The sequence below is a fragment of the Myiozetetes cayanensis genome, unplaced genomic scaffold (assembly GCF_022539395.1).
Source record: "Myiozetetes cayanensis isolate MyiCay16 unplaced genomic scaffold, myiCay2020 scf23, whole genome shotgun sequence".
Taxonomy (NCBI): Eukaryota; Metazoa; Chordata; class Aves; order Passeriformes; family Tyrannidae; genus Myiozetetes; species Myiozetetes cayanensis.
In genome coordinates, this window is record NW_026087445.1 from 3,734,606 (window position 1) to 3,750,116 (window position 15,511).

The 15,511-nt window shown below is 44.0% G+C and overlaps 1 long non-coding RNA gene across 2 annotated transcripts in view; it reads left to right on the forward strand.

The window, feature by feature from the left end:
* LOC126642333 (uncharacterized) overlaps positions 1-13,795 on the forward strand; it is a 174,613-nt gene extending 160,818 nt beyond the window's left edge. For both annotated transcript variants that reach the window (XR_007629420.1, XR_007629419.1), the window contains exon 3: positions 12,575-13,795. This is a non-coding gene — a long non-coding RNA (uncharacterized LOC126642333). The remainder of the gene's footprint in view (positions 1-12,574) is intronic.
* The last annotated feature ends 1,716 nt before the right edge of the window (positions 13,796-15,511 follow it).

A 15,511-nucleotide genomic window follows, 5' to 3' on the forward strand; every position in this document is an offset into this window, starting at 1 on the left:
TTTTTCTAAGGTGGGACAACTATGTAAACTATATAAAAACTAGGTAAACCTATAAATAAATACTTAAGGGCAATTAATGCTGTAGAATTTTTCCAGAAGAGAAACAGTCTCCCAGACTGACCCCTGTAAGTGTGTTATGCATTACCCCAGCACATGTTGTCAAACCAAGATGACTTGTTGCTTATGGAATGTCTTGTGATCATCAAACCAGCTGAAAGTCTGGCTTGAGTAATTAAAATGCTAATTGGAAATTCACCATTCATCAGAGGAAATAGCAATGAGTTTCTTTCTTTTTTTTTTTTTTTTTCTCCTCCAGCATTTTCTCTCTAGTGGTGGCAGATGTTGGGGTTGTGAATTCATTGTCTGTCAGAGACACAGCAAAATCCTCTTTCCAAACTAGTTTTCTGTATTTTTGTTGATTGTCTGCTTAAATTAACCTTCTCTAATGAGATGGAGATACGCAGGGTATGCCTGTAATTTACGGGCTGTGAAATTAGTTAGTACAGATATAATACATCCTGGTGGGTGACAGGGATTTGGAGAGCTCTGAGAGTACCCAGCTAGAGGAGAAGATGGCATGGATTTTAATGCATGGATCCTAATGTTGTGGAGGATTCTCCAGTCTGGCTCTAAACACACAAACACACGCAGAGTTAGAGCCTTTGCTCAGGACCATTAGACACAACAGGCTGGAGTTTGCCTTGTCCTCTCAGAAGGCATTTACACCAGGAAAAAGTGACTATAATGTGTGTGGAAAGTGCTGCCACATCTCCCAGTGTATATTTAAACTGGATACCCTTCCCTGTGAGGGTGGTGAGATGCTGGCACAGGTTGCCCAGAGAAGCTCCATCCCTGGAAGTGTCCAAGGCCAGGTTGGACAGGGCTTGGAGCAACCTGGGCTAGTGGAAGGTGTCCCTGCCCATGGCAGGGGGTTGGAACTGGGTGATCTCTCAGGTTCCTTCCCATCCAAAACCAGTCTATGATTTTGTATCCAACCTTCACTCTTGTGAGTGGAGAAGGATCCCAGGTTTGGCTGGTGCATGTCTCTCTGTGTGGGGGTGAGTTTAACCCCAACTCACAGTGAGTTCACCACTGCCTCCATGCAGTGGATGACTCACAGGATCATCAGATCATGAAGGTGGGAAAAGACTTCCAAGATCGTAAAAATCAGCCTTTGACCGAATACCATCATGGACACTGAACTTTATCATTGCTACCAAGCCACCTTCTGAAAGAAAGCAAAATATATTTGGGATAAAGGATTCCAGGAGATGTATTGGATCTGCTTTGATGCCACCTGCACTTGGAGTTTTTGTGGGAATGAGCCTGCATTTCCCTGTCATGAAGCAGTTTCTACTTCTGCACACTAAGGTGGGCTGTGACCGTGCCTTTGTTGGAGAGAGGAGACTCATGCAAGTCTCACTGATGGCCTTTTAGAAGCTTTTAGAAGCTTTGCAGGCTTCTAAGACATGTCTGATGAAAAATGCTTGTCTGAAGCTTCTCAATTGACTCATGGAAAAGCACGTGGCCTGAAATCCTCAAGAAGTGGATGCCTTCTACTGCAGGATTTAATCTTCAGGTGTGGATACATCTTCCTCTCCTCCACACCACTGAGGCTCCCACTAGAAATAGTTGTATCAGAACACCAGACTTCAATTTTCTCACTTGATAAGAAGGTGATGTTTGAATTTTCTTTTGCTCACTCACAGATCAATGTGCAAACAAACAAACAAAGCCTCCTCTGGAGATATCACACCAAGGGGGGAGCATGAAGTGTCCACATCTCTGTTTGGTTTGCAAACTGGGGAAGGGACATCAGGGAATCGATGGCTGCCAACTTCCAATATTTTAGGGCTAATTTATGGTAATGGATGTTTGAAACACTCTCAGCCCTCAAGACATCACTACACACCTCAGTTTTCATCAAATTGGAAAAAAAAAAAAAATCTTTCTTTGTTTTCATGCTGAGCAGATAATCTGGATATTGTCTGTCAGATTCAATCTGAAGTCTGTAACAGAAAGACAAATAAAAAACCTCCTTCCCTGCTACGCCTGACAATTTTTTTTCCCCATGTTTGGGATATTGTGATAATGGATTTGTGCCTGTAGGACCCACTGGGGGTTGAGAGCCCCTGAGGTTGTAGATATGCCAAACATGGTGCATGGAATGGTGAGAGTCTCAAAGAAAATGAGGTGTGCTGAAGTTCTTTCTAACAATATCCGTTGCTTTAATAGAAGATACTATCACTGTGTGTGAATCTTGTCACACATTAGGCCTCAAATCAGATGTTATTTACAGCCTGTATTTTAAAAACGTAAAAAAGCAGCACTATGAGTTAGGGGTGGTTTTTTGTACTTTTTTAACATAGTTATTACAAGGGGGAAAAAAAAAATCCATTTACTTGGGTTCGAGTTCAGGTGAGTTCTGGATCAAAAGGCCAAAGTTATATCCTGATATTTGGGAAGATTCACATCATTCATATCTGTGTCTGTGTTTATTAGCTGAAATGAAACAAAACACGTGAAAAGGTGAACAAACAAATGCACAAACAAAACTGAAGCCAGATCGCTGAGTTCGCTGCTGAATTTGGAATGAGTGCAGATCCAGGTACTAAATTCTAATCCACCCTCTCATTCCCCCTAATTGTCATTTTTTGTTGGATGCATATCTAACATATGCCAATTATTTGTGTGTTTATAAACACAGTCGTTGCCCAAAGGTAAACAAGACAGAAAAAACACAAGGAAAGGGTGGCTCTGCATCACAATTTCTCTGGAAGCAAAGGCAGCTTAAGAGGATCCTGCCCTTCTCCAGCCAGTTGTTCCCTTTTCCAGGCTGCTCCTCCTGCAGATGCATCACTGCAACTCTGTGCAGGGGCCCAAGTGCATCAGTTTAAAAAGATTTATTTTCAGTGTCCTCAGGGCAGTTACCTCCATGTATCAGGAGCAAAAAATTGAGTGGCAATGAAGGAAAGCACAGCCAGGGTGGGAAACTGGGGTAAAAGGGGGTTTGCTCCAAGAACTGATGATGTGCTGGGTTTATCTACACTCAGCCTGGCCACAGCATGGGGGTCTGTGACAGGAGGGGTTTCAGCTGCTCCAGAGATGGGTGGGATCATGGGTCGGTGTGTGGTGTGAGACAAAAGCATTGCTGGAGGGGTGGGAGTGCTGTGATGGTGATCTGAGAAGGAAAGAGGCAGCTTTAAGAAGGACCGTGGGGGTGCTCAGTGCAGACAGGTGAGCACAGAACTGGGTTTAGGGTGCAGGTCCTTTGTGGATGGAGTCTGTTCCACCCTCCTGCAGCTGGATCTTGAGGCCAACTCTCACCTTTCCTATCAGGAGATGTGAAATGAGGGTGGGTGTCCCTGTGAGCACGAAGGGGCAGCTGAGGCTGTGTGGCTGAAGGCAAGTGATGGTGCAGGTAAAACACCCAGCCAGTGGCACTCTGAGCCTCCCTCCTTTGTTTTGTAGGTTTGTTTCCATCATTTCCATCTTTTTTTTTGTGGGTTGTTTGCTCAGCTCTGATGGTTTCTGGTCATAAGCAGGTCGGAGAGAAGGTGCCATCAATGGAGCCAGTTAATTCTGTTTGCCACTTTTGGGACCTCGCTACAAGGAAGGAGGTTTGACAAGTTCTGCATCATCTTCTTTACTCTGCATTTCAAATATAAAGCAGGATGTGGCCTGTAAGGGATATAGGTTCACTTCTTCAGGATCATGAGTAAAATAAAAGAAATCCACCTTTTTTTCAGCTGTGGTTTAGTATTTTTCACCTTTTAACCAATACAGGAGTTCATGCAGTTGCCTTTATTTAATTTTTTTTCTGAGGGAGAAGAAGGAGAGAGTTTTCATTCAAAGGTTTTACCCATTGCAGAAATCTTGAAGGAGGAGGCAGAGGACTGAAGCTACTGCTAAATAATCATATTTCTCAGGTGGTGTAAGCTGGCTTAGTCCTGACAATGTCAGAGTAATTGGCATGAGATGCGAATCAGGCTGCATTCAACCTGAGAATGGCACCAGGGAAAACGTTCTAGCAGGAGTGAACATCAAAGAGGAGAAAGGAAATCAGAGAAAGGTGCAAAATAGAGTTACTTTACCCGTAACATCAGTGTTCATGTCCTGCAAAATTACTACAAGAAGCAGCATGACATCGAGCTACGCAAACCAGGTCTTCTTGTCCCAGGGAAAATATCCTGACAAAAACTTGAAAGTCTTAAGTTTTTTCCAAAGCTGCACTCCAGTTAGGGCAATAAAAAACATTTCTGTGGAGTTTTCTTTTGTCCTTTCTGGCCATGTTGGTATTTTAGCTTAGTTTTAATTATTGGAAATGCTGTAAGAAAATTTGTTTCAATCTGGGGGAAGTAAAAAAAAAAGAGAAAGAAAAGTTAAAAATGAACACAACTTCTCTTAAAAAAAAAAAAAAAAGAGAGAGAGGGAGAGGAAAGGATTTATTAAAACTGACCCTTTCCTGCAAACAGTTAGGATTTCAAAGAAATGGACTTTTCCAAGGAATAATAGGCTTACAGAAAAGTACCCAGGCAGCTCTTCTGCTGTCACTGAGCTGTCTGTGCACCTCTGTTTTCAAGGCACTGCACCTTTTCTGAAGGGCTCTGCTGTCTGTGGAGACAAGAACCCGCTCTGGGCCCAGCCCAACACCAACCTGGAGAGTCAATGCACGCTTTGTGTGGCTCCCCTTTCACACAGATCTGCCTCTGTTCTTGCCTTGTCCTTTCATTCTCCTGGTGCAATGTAAAGGTCACTCCTCATGAAAGGACATGTTTGCTCTTTGTGTTCAGAGTGGACAAAAAAAAAGCGTAACCCTTGCATATTACGGAGGGTTTTGGAGCATTAATGGACTCTCACTGGAAAGTTTCTTGGGCATGAATTCCTCTTTTTTTTTTTTTTTTTTTTTAACTGTTAAAGCATGGTCAGGAATGCTCACACCTCGCTCAGGTGGGGATGAGACTGAGGGGATTTTTCTGCCAATGGTCCTGTTCTCTTAGACCATCCCTGTACTTGAGGCTTGGAGTTCTGCTGTAAAGCTGCAACATCTACCCATGTTTGTTGTGTTTGCACTGAAGGGTTTGGAGAAGGTGCTTTCCTTGGCCTCACTCTGAATTCCCTTTGGAGCCCACTGAGTTCAGATTGTATTACAGGCCTATTGTAAATTGGATAACAGCTGATCAATAGACACTTGTCCTGAAGATGAATGACCCTGCATCAGACACAGCACCTCTGTGGGGAGGAACTTAAAAAGCTGAATTTGAGGCATGAAATGAAGTGAGATAAATAAGGATGGCAAGTTTTAGTTGCCACTTTGTGGTGTTGCCAGTAACTGTTGGGTGCTGCTTTGAGGACCAACTTTTTGGGGCAGCTCACACTGGCCAGACAAGCAGAATGAGGGATGGAGGAAGGGGAAAAGTGCCTGGAAGATGTGAGGATTGGGATGGAGGGAATGGGAAACCACATGTCTGAGCCTGGGGCTTGGGTCTAGCTTAGCTTGGTGAACACATACTGGGTATGGAGATCTCTGCACAAGCTGAGCTGGGAGCTGCAGTACCAAGCAACCCTCTTTGGGAGTGGGGATGAATATCTGGAATGCAACACCCAAGCACAGAGCTCTACCACTTAAAAAAAAAAAAAAATTACTTACCCTGTTAGTTATTTTACAGCAGGATCTTAATTTCTCTGTGGGTCAGCCACTTCAGAGGAATATTTTCAAGAACTTGCTTGTCAATGCACGAAATTATGAATACAGTAGACTAAGTTTCCACCCAGTCTGATCAGTGTTGAGTTTAAATAATAATATTTCATCTTACTTAATGAACTGTCAGCCATCTCCTGAGGAAGACACTTTAATGAGTGGCGAATCATGCCCAATGCTTATTTATCTAAGTCAGGAGCACAGATCTGATAACGATCTCTTTTCATCTAAATGTCTGACTCGTGTATCTGTCAGGCCACTTCCTGATCCAGACAAAAGTAATTTGCATAAGAAAGGAGGAACACACTGGATGGTCACTGAGTTTCAGTCTTCACAGCAGGGAACTTCAGCTTCTTACCAAAGTAGGCTGAATATCAGCTTAGAGCGGTGCTTAAAGGAAGAAGAAAGTGGAGGAGCTGAAAATGAAAGAAAGTAGAGGCCAGGGCTTGGACTCCAACTCAGATTACTTCCACAGAAGTTTTCCTTTCACAGAATATTCTGAGTTGGAAGGGAACCACAAGGCTCATCGAGTCCTACCCTTAAGTGAATGGCCCATAGAGGCATCAAACCTGTGACCTTGGTGTTATTGGCACCAGCCAACTGAGCTGAATTAGTTGGGAACTGCTCACATGGACTGGGTAAATGTTTCTGGAGCTATCAAAAAGTAATTAATCAGTGATCTGGTTAAGAAGCAAGAAGTTCAGAGAGAAAAGAGAATGTTTTTAACTCACAGGCCTGAAACCCAGTGGCTGAATCACACAACGGAGAGAAACACTACAGGAGAGAGTGGGGCAAGTGGAACTGAAAAATGCAGGCTCAGTGTAATTGATAGCACAGAAACCAGGCTTCTGGCATGCACTTAGATCAAGGGAGAAACATTCAAGCCGCCTCACTTCTGATATTAATAAAAAGCCTAATTAAAACAACTAGTCTCCCCTGGAACGATGCATAGGCAGTGGCAAGTCCGTGTTTCTCTCCATTGCCTACAAAGGGAGCCAGGACAGACAGCTTTTAACTAAGGGAGCAAAACTAAGGCAAACGTTTTGGTGGAGGATCATCACCACTCCCTGAGACAGTAACTGAGCCCAGGTGAAGCTGGGAATGGTCCTCAGCAAAGCTCAGTTACGATCCAGGGAGCAGGAGGGGTTTCTCCACAGGCACTGCTCACACGCAGCCTAAACTGTGTTAATTTGGAATGGGAAAGGTGTGACAGGTCCTCCTGTGTGAAGCCTGTCTTCCAAAACCTCTGTGAAAATGTTGAGGATAACTTTTGAAAATGCAAAGCTTCTGTCATGTGTGACACTTGTTGTAACTCTTCTGCAAGAGGAAACGTTGTGTGGAATGAAGACAAATTACTCTCTAGATTTGAAGCTGATCATTGCTTAAGCAGTGTCCGTGCTGCGGTGTTGTAGGAAAAGGAACTTTCAGGGACCTGGAGAGGCTGCCTGGGCTGTGCCCCAAGGCAGAGCCTGCTCTACTATCACTGTCAAGGCAGGACATCTGCCCTCTGCTCTGTGGTCATCCAGTCACACCCATCCTTCCATCCATGAATGTCTGTTCTTGGATTTTTACAACACCTGACTGGGCAAAACAGCAGCTCTGATTTCAGCAGCCTGGTCTGAACTCAGTGTACAGCTCTGAGGAAGAGGATGAATTGGCTCTGAGGAAGAGGATGAATTCAGTGAGATCCTGAGGTCCCTTTTGACCTGGATGGTTCTGTGACTACAACTTTTGTAAGGCAATACCCCAAACTAACACACTGTTGAAGCCACAGCACGAGCATGAGTGGAAGTGTCATGGAATTCAACATGGAAGTGAGTTATGCCAGCTTGGTGTCAGTGTTTATTTTCTTGCTTTCTTACAAAGGCATAAAATTACTGCCTCAAATTCAAAATCTCTTCCCTTCCTATTCCAAAATCCATTTACTAAACAATTGCTTCTTTGCTTATCTTCTTTTTTTTCTTTCTTTTTCTTAAAAAGTGTTATAAGAACTTTCTGGACAATTTTCTCTATTCTTCACTCATCAGATGTTTGCACAGTTGAGAAACACTCAATATGGGCAAACACAGCACTGTAACTGGTAATAAGTACATTTGCTGTCTCAAAAGCAATAATTTGCAAAAGTTGAGAAAAATTACAAGCAAAATTGATTAGAACAGAAACTGCAGGCAGAGAAAATGCTGATTGCAAATTGGTGATTCTGTGAGAGGAGTTTTATTAGGTGGCCAAAACCCCAAACACCACAATTTCGTATGAAATTAGAGGACCACATTGGCTGGAATCCAAGCCTTGCTCTGTTACAAAGGAAAAAGAGCAATGGGAAATCTATATCCACACATAAGAATTACATGGGGAAAAATCAAGATGGGAAATGGAAAAGTCACACCAAGACCATTTGAAGAATTAGCTGAACTTCCTTTTGGTCTGCCAACTTCAGTTTCTAATAAACCTCCCAGCATGGGAGGTAATTGTGTGAGCATTATACAATAATATCATTTTTAAAAAAACCCAGAAGGTTGTAGCTCTGCAATAGGTAACATGTCTTAGACCACATAATGGGACCACACAATCTGATGCCAATTGATAAAGAATCAAACGTGATTTTGTAGAAGAAAAGATCTTTTCAAATAGAATTAGTTTCATTCTTTGAGACTGTGGGTTTGATTGATAAAAGTGTGGATTGACATAATGGATTGACTTTTGTTGAAGTAATTCCTAGCCCCCTGGCACTTTATGGTGTTAATTTTATTTGAGATTAAGAGCATTTACACATCTGAAACTGGATAACTGCAGGTCTTACAGACACTGGGTAACCTGGAAGAACAAACAAACAACCCCAACAAGAATATTTCTACAGAAATCAGTACCAGAACTGCTCTTTTCATATATTTTTCATTAATGATTTGTAAAGTACTTTTAAAACACCATCTGGGGAAAGAAGGGTGACTTGGAAACTCTTGGAGTTATTTACAGGGACCTGGGTACTGAAATACTCTTGAACCTGGAAAAGGCATATGGAGAATCAATGGCTGGAAGCTGAAGGCAACAAATCCAATTTAAAAAAGTAGATTTCGTTTTCTTAGTTACTTATTCATTGATTTGCTTATTTAAATAGTCAGGGAGATTAGAGCAAACTATTATGGGATGATGTGGGATCTTGATCACAGTGTGCTGGTGGTGGGGGAAGTTTGCAAAGGTCCAAAGTTAATCACCATCACCTCCTCTGGTGGTTACTCTGGAGGGAAACAGACTCCTCCAGCCCACACGAGTCAAATTCCTGGCTGCTCTCCTCTCAGGGCTTTCTCCTGAGCCTCACAGAGGATTGAAGTTTGGTGTCTGGAGAAGGTGATTCCTTCTCATGAGGCTTTCCAGGTTAGTGAAGGAAAATCACAGGGAATGGGCTTGTCAATAGAGCTGCTCACAGAGGACCTGCTGCAAATGGCAGAGAGAAAGAGCTAAGAGGATGGAGAGAGAGAAAACATAAAGCTGCTAAAACGAAAAAAGACTAGAAAAAAATCTGACCACCTCTGAGGCCCAATCTGAAGCCTGGATTTTATATTCCATGCTGCCACCAGGACAGGCTTCAGAGGGTCACTTGTGCCTGGGCCCAAGGCAGCACTGTTTGGGTACAGATTAAATGAAAAATGAACCAGAGAGAAGAAAGCTTCTCTTCCCTCCTGGCCCTGAAGAGTTTGCATCCAGCACAAGACAGAGCTGGAAAAATAGTGTCCATCCTGCTCCTGCTGCCTCTTTGGGGCAAATGCTAATGACTGGCTGATGGGAATGTGCCTGTCTCCTTGTTCCCTGGCTGCACTCACTGCCTTCCCCACTGAATGGCATTAATCATGTCAGCTTCCCTTTCTACAAGAGTGGCTGGTTTAATGGGAAACTTCATCCAGCATCAATATCCTGAGGGGAGGAGGAAATGAAGAGAAAAGTGTGGAGCAGGGAGGTAGCTAATGGTGAGAGCAGTCACTGTGTGTTCCAGAGCAGGGATCTGATAGGGGCAAGTCAGGGAGTAGAGACTGGATTTACTTTGAAAGTCCAGAGGCACTAGGGATGCCAGTTAGATCTGCAGTGCTGGAGCTGGGAGAGGTCTCTGGGAAGCAGAGAGAATGGAGGATGGTGTGGCACAGCTGAGATCCAAAGGTAACTGCCAGGGAAGGTGAGGGGAAAGCTGGAGCATAGATGAAGTGTTTGAGCCTGAAGCACTGGGCTGGAGACAGACTGGGAAAGAGGCAGAGTAAAAGCTGCTAGAGGGGTGCAGAGCTCCTGGAAGGGGGTCAGGTCAGGGATGTGCAGGAGAGGGAATCGACCCCTGAGTAGACCTGAAGGAACAGCTCTTGTCAGAGGCAGCTGCTGGTGGACATCATGACATGCCCTTTCTGTGTTTTCTAGAACTCCCCAAGCTTTTCCACGCTTTGTGTCGGTCATTCCTGCCCAGAGCCACCACAGGGCTGCACCATCAGCTCTTCCACCTTTGCTCTGAGGTGTCAGGGTGCCACCAGGAACTCTCTGCCAGCAAGCAGAGGTGGGACGTGCCTGTGCAATTCTGTGCCCACAGCTGTACAGCTTGCTCAGGGAAGTTGGTTTGGCCCAAGGTTCACCACCAACTTGTCCTGCTTCTCCTGCTTTCTTCCTTTCTCCTCCTGTGTTTCTCCCTCCTGTCTGTTTTCCTGTGTGTTCCCCTGCTCCTCTGAGAGCTTGTTATTAGAAACATTGCTGCATATTGGCTGAAATTAAGTGAAATATTGCCTTGTAAACCACGGTGTGACTGACAGGTTTCTCAATATACCTGAGCACATGAGCCCCATCCCTTCACTCTGCCTTCCACAGTGCCACCCTATTCTCCTTGTAGCTGAACTTCTCCACTTCTCCACCTTTTCTTTGCCATCCATTTCCCAGCTATGATGAAAACCAAATTTACTACCCAATATACAGAGAGAAAAAGCTCCCTGCAGTCTTCTCCCTGGGATGCTTCCTCTGAAAGAGAAGTCCATAATGATGGGTGGTGCTATGAAGGTGGTGATCATCTTAGCCCATAAAAATACTCCCTTTTTGAGAAATCCATCCCAAAAGCCCTGGCAGGCTCTCACACAGCAGAAGGACATGAAGGTGACAAAATATAGATAGTGTAGGCAGCGTGGGATAACCTTCCATGCATGTGATGAACCGAACCCATGGAATTTATTGTCACAGGATATTACTGAAATGAATAATTTAGGAGGAATCAAAGAGTTTGCAACCTCACAGAGAGCTGTGTCCAGACAAAACATTATACAGGTTGAAATTTATAATGACTAAATCTCTACAACATAATCTAATTATCAGACAGGGTTAGGCAGAAATGACCTCCCATGGGAAGAACTGCACAATTAGATGTGTTAGATCTGAGCTGATGAGCAGGTATGTTAAACCTTCTTCTGAATCACCCAGTGCTGAATTTTTCATCAGAATTGCAGTAGCAGATCAGACAACCTTTGTGCTTCTCTTTTTCCCATTATCCTGTGATCTTTTGAGACAAAATATTTTATTCCCTTTTGCCTGGATGTTTTGGCAAAATGATACCTCAGAGGTCTCAGAAATCAGATTTCACATGTACTTGTGAAAATACAGCCTCAAACAGGTTCTCTGTCTAGAAGTGTCTATGAAGCTGATCAACCTGCTCTATCACTTCTCGGTTGAATCTTGCATTCCAAGAAATTCATTTCCTCAGTCTAAATTTTTTGGGCACCGTTTGTTTGCTTTGGTGTACACAGAGCTCCACTGGAGGTGGAAAAAAAATCCTACTGACTTTGGATAGATCTCCCTTTTTCTTTTCTTCTCCCTTTCTCTTCTTCCTTTCTTCCTCCCAAGATTACGCTCACCTTTATTGCCATGCAGAAGTTTTTTGGTGCAAAGAAGTCTCCCTTTTTCTGTCACTCATCCCTACAAATGCTAATGCTGTTGTTTTCACTAAAGGTGGTTTTCAACCTGCTTCCTGCTCTGAGTCCTGACACCTCAAACAGATCATGACAGCACAGGCACCCTCCTGAGAGTCACGACCCCCAAATTTGGGTTTCACTTGTCTAAGGCATCAGTCAAATACAGAGCACATGTCCCAGTCATCCCACTCTCCCTGGGGATTAAAGAGGGATCCCATCCTGCATAGCAGGGTAGTGTGACTTAGTTTTGCTGTTCATGTTACACTATTTCAACAGAAGCCACATCCAGAAGACACCAAAAATGCCCTGCCATTGAGAAAAGACGTTTTTCTCCCAGGCATGCTCTTCATGCAGAGGGCTCAGTGCATTAACATGACTTTCCTCTCCCGTGCCTGTGTGTGATTACGATCAAGGCAAAGATCCTCACTGGAATGACAATGTGTCGGCTGGAGCAGCAGGGAAACGTGCTCTGTAGGAGATCCTGCCCATGTTTGCAATCAGTGCCAAAGCACAGGGCCTGGGGCTGACCCTCTGCCTGCCCCCCTGTGCTCAGAGCTTCCACAAACTCCACGTATTGCAAACCGTGGCTGTTCCCTCCAACAGCAGAGGGCCCAGGTGTTGTTTTATTTTTAGGTGTGTTCTGGAGCCCGCTGCAGGCTGTGAACTGGTGTCAGCAGAAGGACTGAAAAGCAGTGAAGTGCTGCTCTTCACTCAAGAGATGTCATTTTCCCCCACATCACCTCCCTGCCAAGGATTCTGGCCTGGGAGGTCCTGGAGAGCCGGGCAGTGGGGGGAGAGGGGAGCTCTCAGCCAACACAGCATCACTCACCAGACCAGTTCACAAGCCCCCCATGAGGCTTTGCTGGGTGGCCAAGGAAAAGGGGGATCACCACAGTCACTTTCCATGCTTCCCTCCCTAATTATTTCTCCTCCCTGTTTTTCCTCACAGATCTGTTCCTCGCCTCCAACGCTTGGACCCGGATGGACGGAGTGAATGGGGGTAGGATGCAAGGAAAGGGATGCAGACCTGTCAGCTCACCTCCTGTGCAGCAAAAATCCTCTGTCTGGCCTTTTCTAATTCTGATCTCAGGTGTGATTATTGAGTCCCAAAAAACTTATTGGCACTGGATTTACTCTTGATGTATTCTGCAAGAGCTGCATCAGCAGTAGTAGGATTTTTAGCCTAATTATCAGAGGTGTTTGTAGATACAATTCATGTCTCCAGAAGGATGTTAATAATAGCTCTGAGTGATGAGAAACAACACAGAATGCTGCTGCCAGCTCTAAGGAACAGTAGGGTAAACACAAAATCCTAAATTGGGCATTGTCTTAGAAATTGCTGCGAGACAGGCCTGGGAAGCAGCATTTTCCAAGCATTTCACACTGGAGGTCAGTGGTGTTTTCCCTACTGCAGGCAGGGAAACTGAGGCACAGAGCTGGGAGCAGCTGCCGAAGGTGGCTCAGCCTCCCTTCAGCAGAGCTGAGGGTCAGAGTGGTGTGTCCTGAGCCTCACCCCTGAGCTGCTGACCAGGTGCTGCTGCTGCTGTTCCCTCCTGAAAGTCAGACCTTGTAACTCTCTCTGCTGCCTGGGCAGGAGTGGAAGGATCACCAGGTTAACAAGCTGCTGTGCACACTCAGGTTGATGGTTCTGAAGCCAGGAGGACCATGCTGAGACACAAATGAGCACGGGAGTGTATTGAATACACAGTCCCTTGTCTCCTGAAAGCTGGGATATAGGTCTATGGTCCATCCCACAGAGTAGCTGAATGAATGGTCCTTAACTCCTCCTTTCAGTCATTTTTGGTTGCTTGCCACAGACAGCTTTTCCCACATCTGCTGTGTGAAAGACAGCTCCCAGTTCTACAACTGCTATGCTTTGGGGTTTCTTTTAGGAAAAGGTCCCCAATATCTCAGCTGATCCATGTCAGCCAAGGAGACTTTTTCTTTTCAGCAAGTTGTTACAAAGGTAACATTGCAGGGCCCCAAACCAAGGCCATGGCACTCACAGGGGCTTTCAAGGGAGACAACCTTGTTCTCACTGGGAAAAACACATTTTCATCCCCTTTTTTATGTAACTTATGTGTGGATAGACTTTCCCCATTGTCCTTTTCCTTTGTAGCAGAGCAAGGCTTGGATTCCAGGCAAGGTTGTCTTCTTATTTCATATGAAGTTGTGGTGTTTAAGGCTTTGACCATCTAATAAACTCCTTTTACAGAACCACTAATTTGCAATCAGCATTTTCTCTGCCTGTGGTTTCTCATCTAATAATTTTTGTCTGTAATTTTTCTCAACTTTTGCAAATTATTGCTTTTGAGACAGTAAATGTCCTTATTACCAGTTACAGTGCTGTGTTTGCCCATACTGAGTGTTTCTCACCTTTCTGCAGGACTGTCTTGCTGGGTTCTGTCACATTCACCTCTTCTCCACAACCTTCATTCTTAACAGCATTTTTTAATGCTAAATTTTAAAATTTAGAGCTCTATCACTCTTGGTATTACTTTTAACGACCAAGTGGATCAACTTTCATGACGGTGACAATTTTTATGTCTCAGTCCACCTCCAAGGTCAATTTATTTTCAATGTTTTCCAAACAATTCACTTGGGTTGTTTAAAAACTTGCTCTAGTGAAGCCGTTTTGTGAAGAGTTTCAGAAATCTGGCATATCTTCAGCAACCAGATTTTCTTTGAAACAAAATTACAAGAGCTCTCTTAGAAACAGAAATTCTGACTCTTATCCAAATCTAATTCTACCTGTGCATGGAAAAAAAAATGGTGTGATTAAAAAAAGAACTTTATTTATGAAGAGGAATGGAAAAAAAATGGAAGAAATGCTGTAAATATCTGAAGGTAAATAGCAACAACCTCAACATCGCTGGTGTATTGCCTGTGAAAGTCTTATCTATTGAACACAACCCAAAAAGAAAGGGGTTAACAAGGGAGTGTGGGAACAAACAGAATTAAAAGTTGAAGCCTGCAAATATTGAAGCTTAGACAATGTTACTAATTACCAAAAACGTGGAGAGTAAATATAAAATATTGGAGAGGAATGTGGAAAAAACCAATGAAAGGACCTGATAGTGGCTGGGAGACAGCTCATAGTGATGCCAGAAGCAGCAGAGCAAATGGAAATGCAATCCCCAGGCCTTTAGAAGGGAAGGACACCTGGTTAATGCCTGTAAGCCCTGTAGTTAAACAAGAAAGGCACCAGCTTACTGAAGATAAAACTACAAGGGAAAAAATCTATGTCAAACAAAGAACAAGGTGGCAATTGGTGTGTGAGGAGAGAATATCTAAACACAGCTTCAAATATGCAGAAATTGGGCAGAGAAATCCCTGAGTGAGAACCCAAATCACTCAATACAAACTTGTAGCAATAGCCAGCAAGTGTTTACAAATAGCCCTTGAGTGAAAATTAAGGGGATCTGTAAGGATACAATCAAATCAGACCTTTGGGGGAAAGTCTAAACTTTAAGGAAGGCGAAGATGCAGCTGAAAAGGTTGGGCAAAGATGGTGAAGGTGTTTTGGCCCACCAGGAACATCTCTGTGGGAAACACAAGAGAATTTTATTTGAGGAATGATGACATTTTGTATTGAAGAGCTGGAGTCACTTCTGAGGAATGACAGGGTTTAAAGGAAAGAAGGGCACAATCCCCCTCAGTGCCCCAAAAACAGAGATAGGGTTGGGACTAATACTGTTGGGAAAAGCTACAGCTTTTCTGCCTCAAACCTCTCAGTTGTCCTGAAGGTTCTTAGTTGTTTCTAACCTCATCTCCCAGCTTAGGACCAAATTTAGGAGATTTTAAACAAGCTGCCCATCTTTTTATGGGTGGCTTAGGGTGTGATGGCTTTGAGAAGAGTGGAGAGGTTGCTTGATCCTGCTGGTCC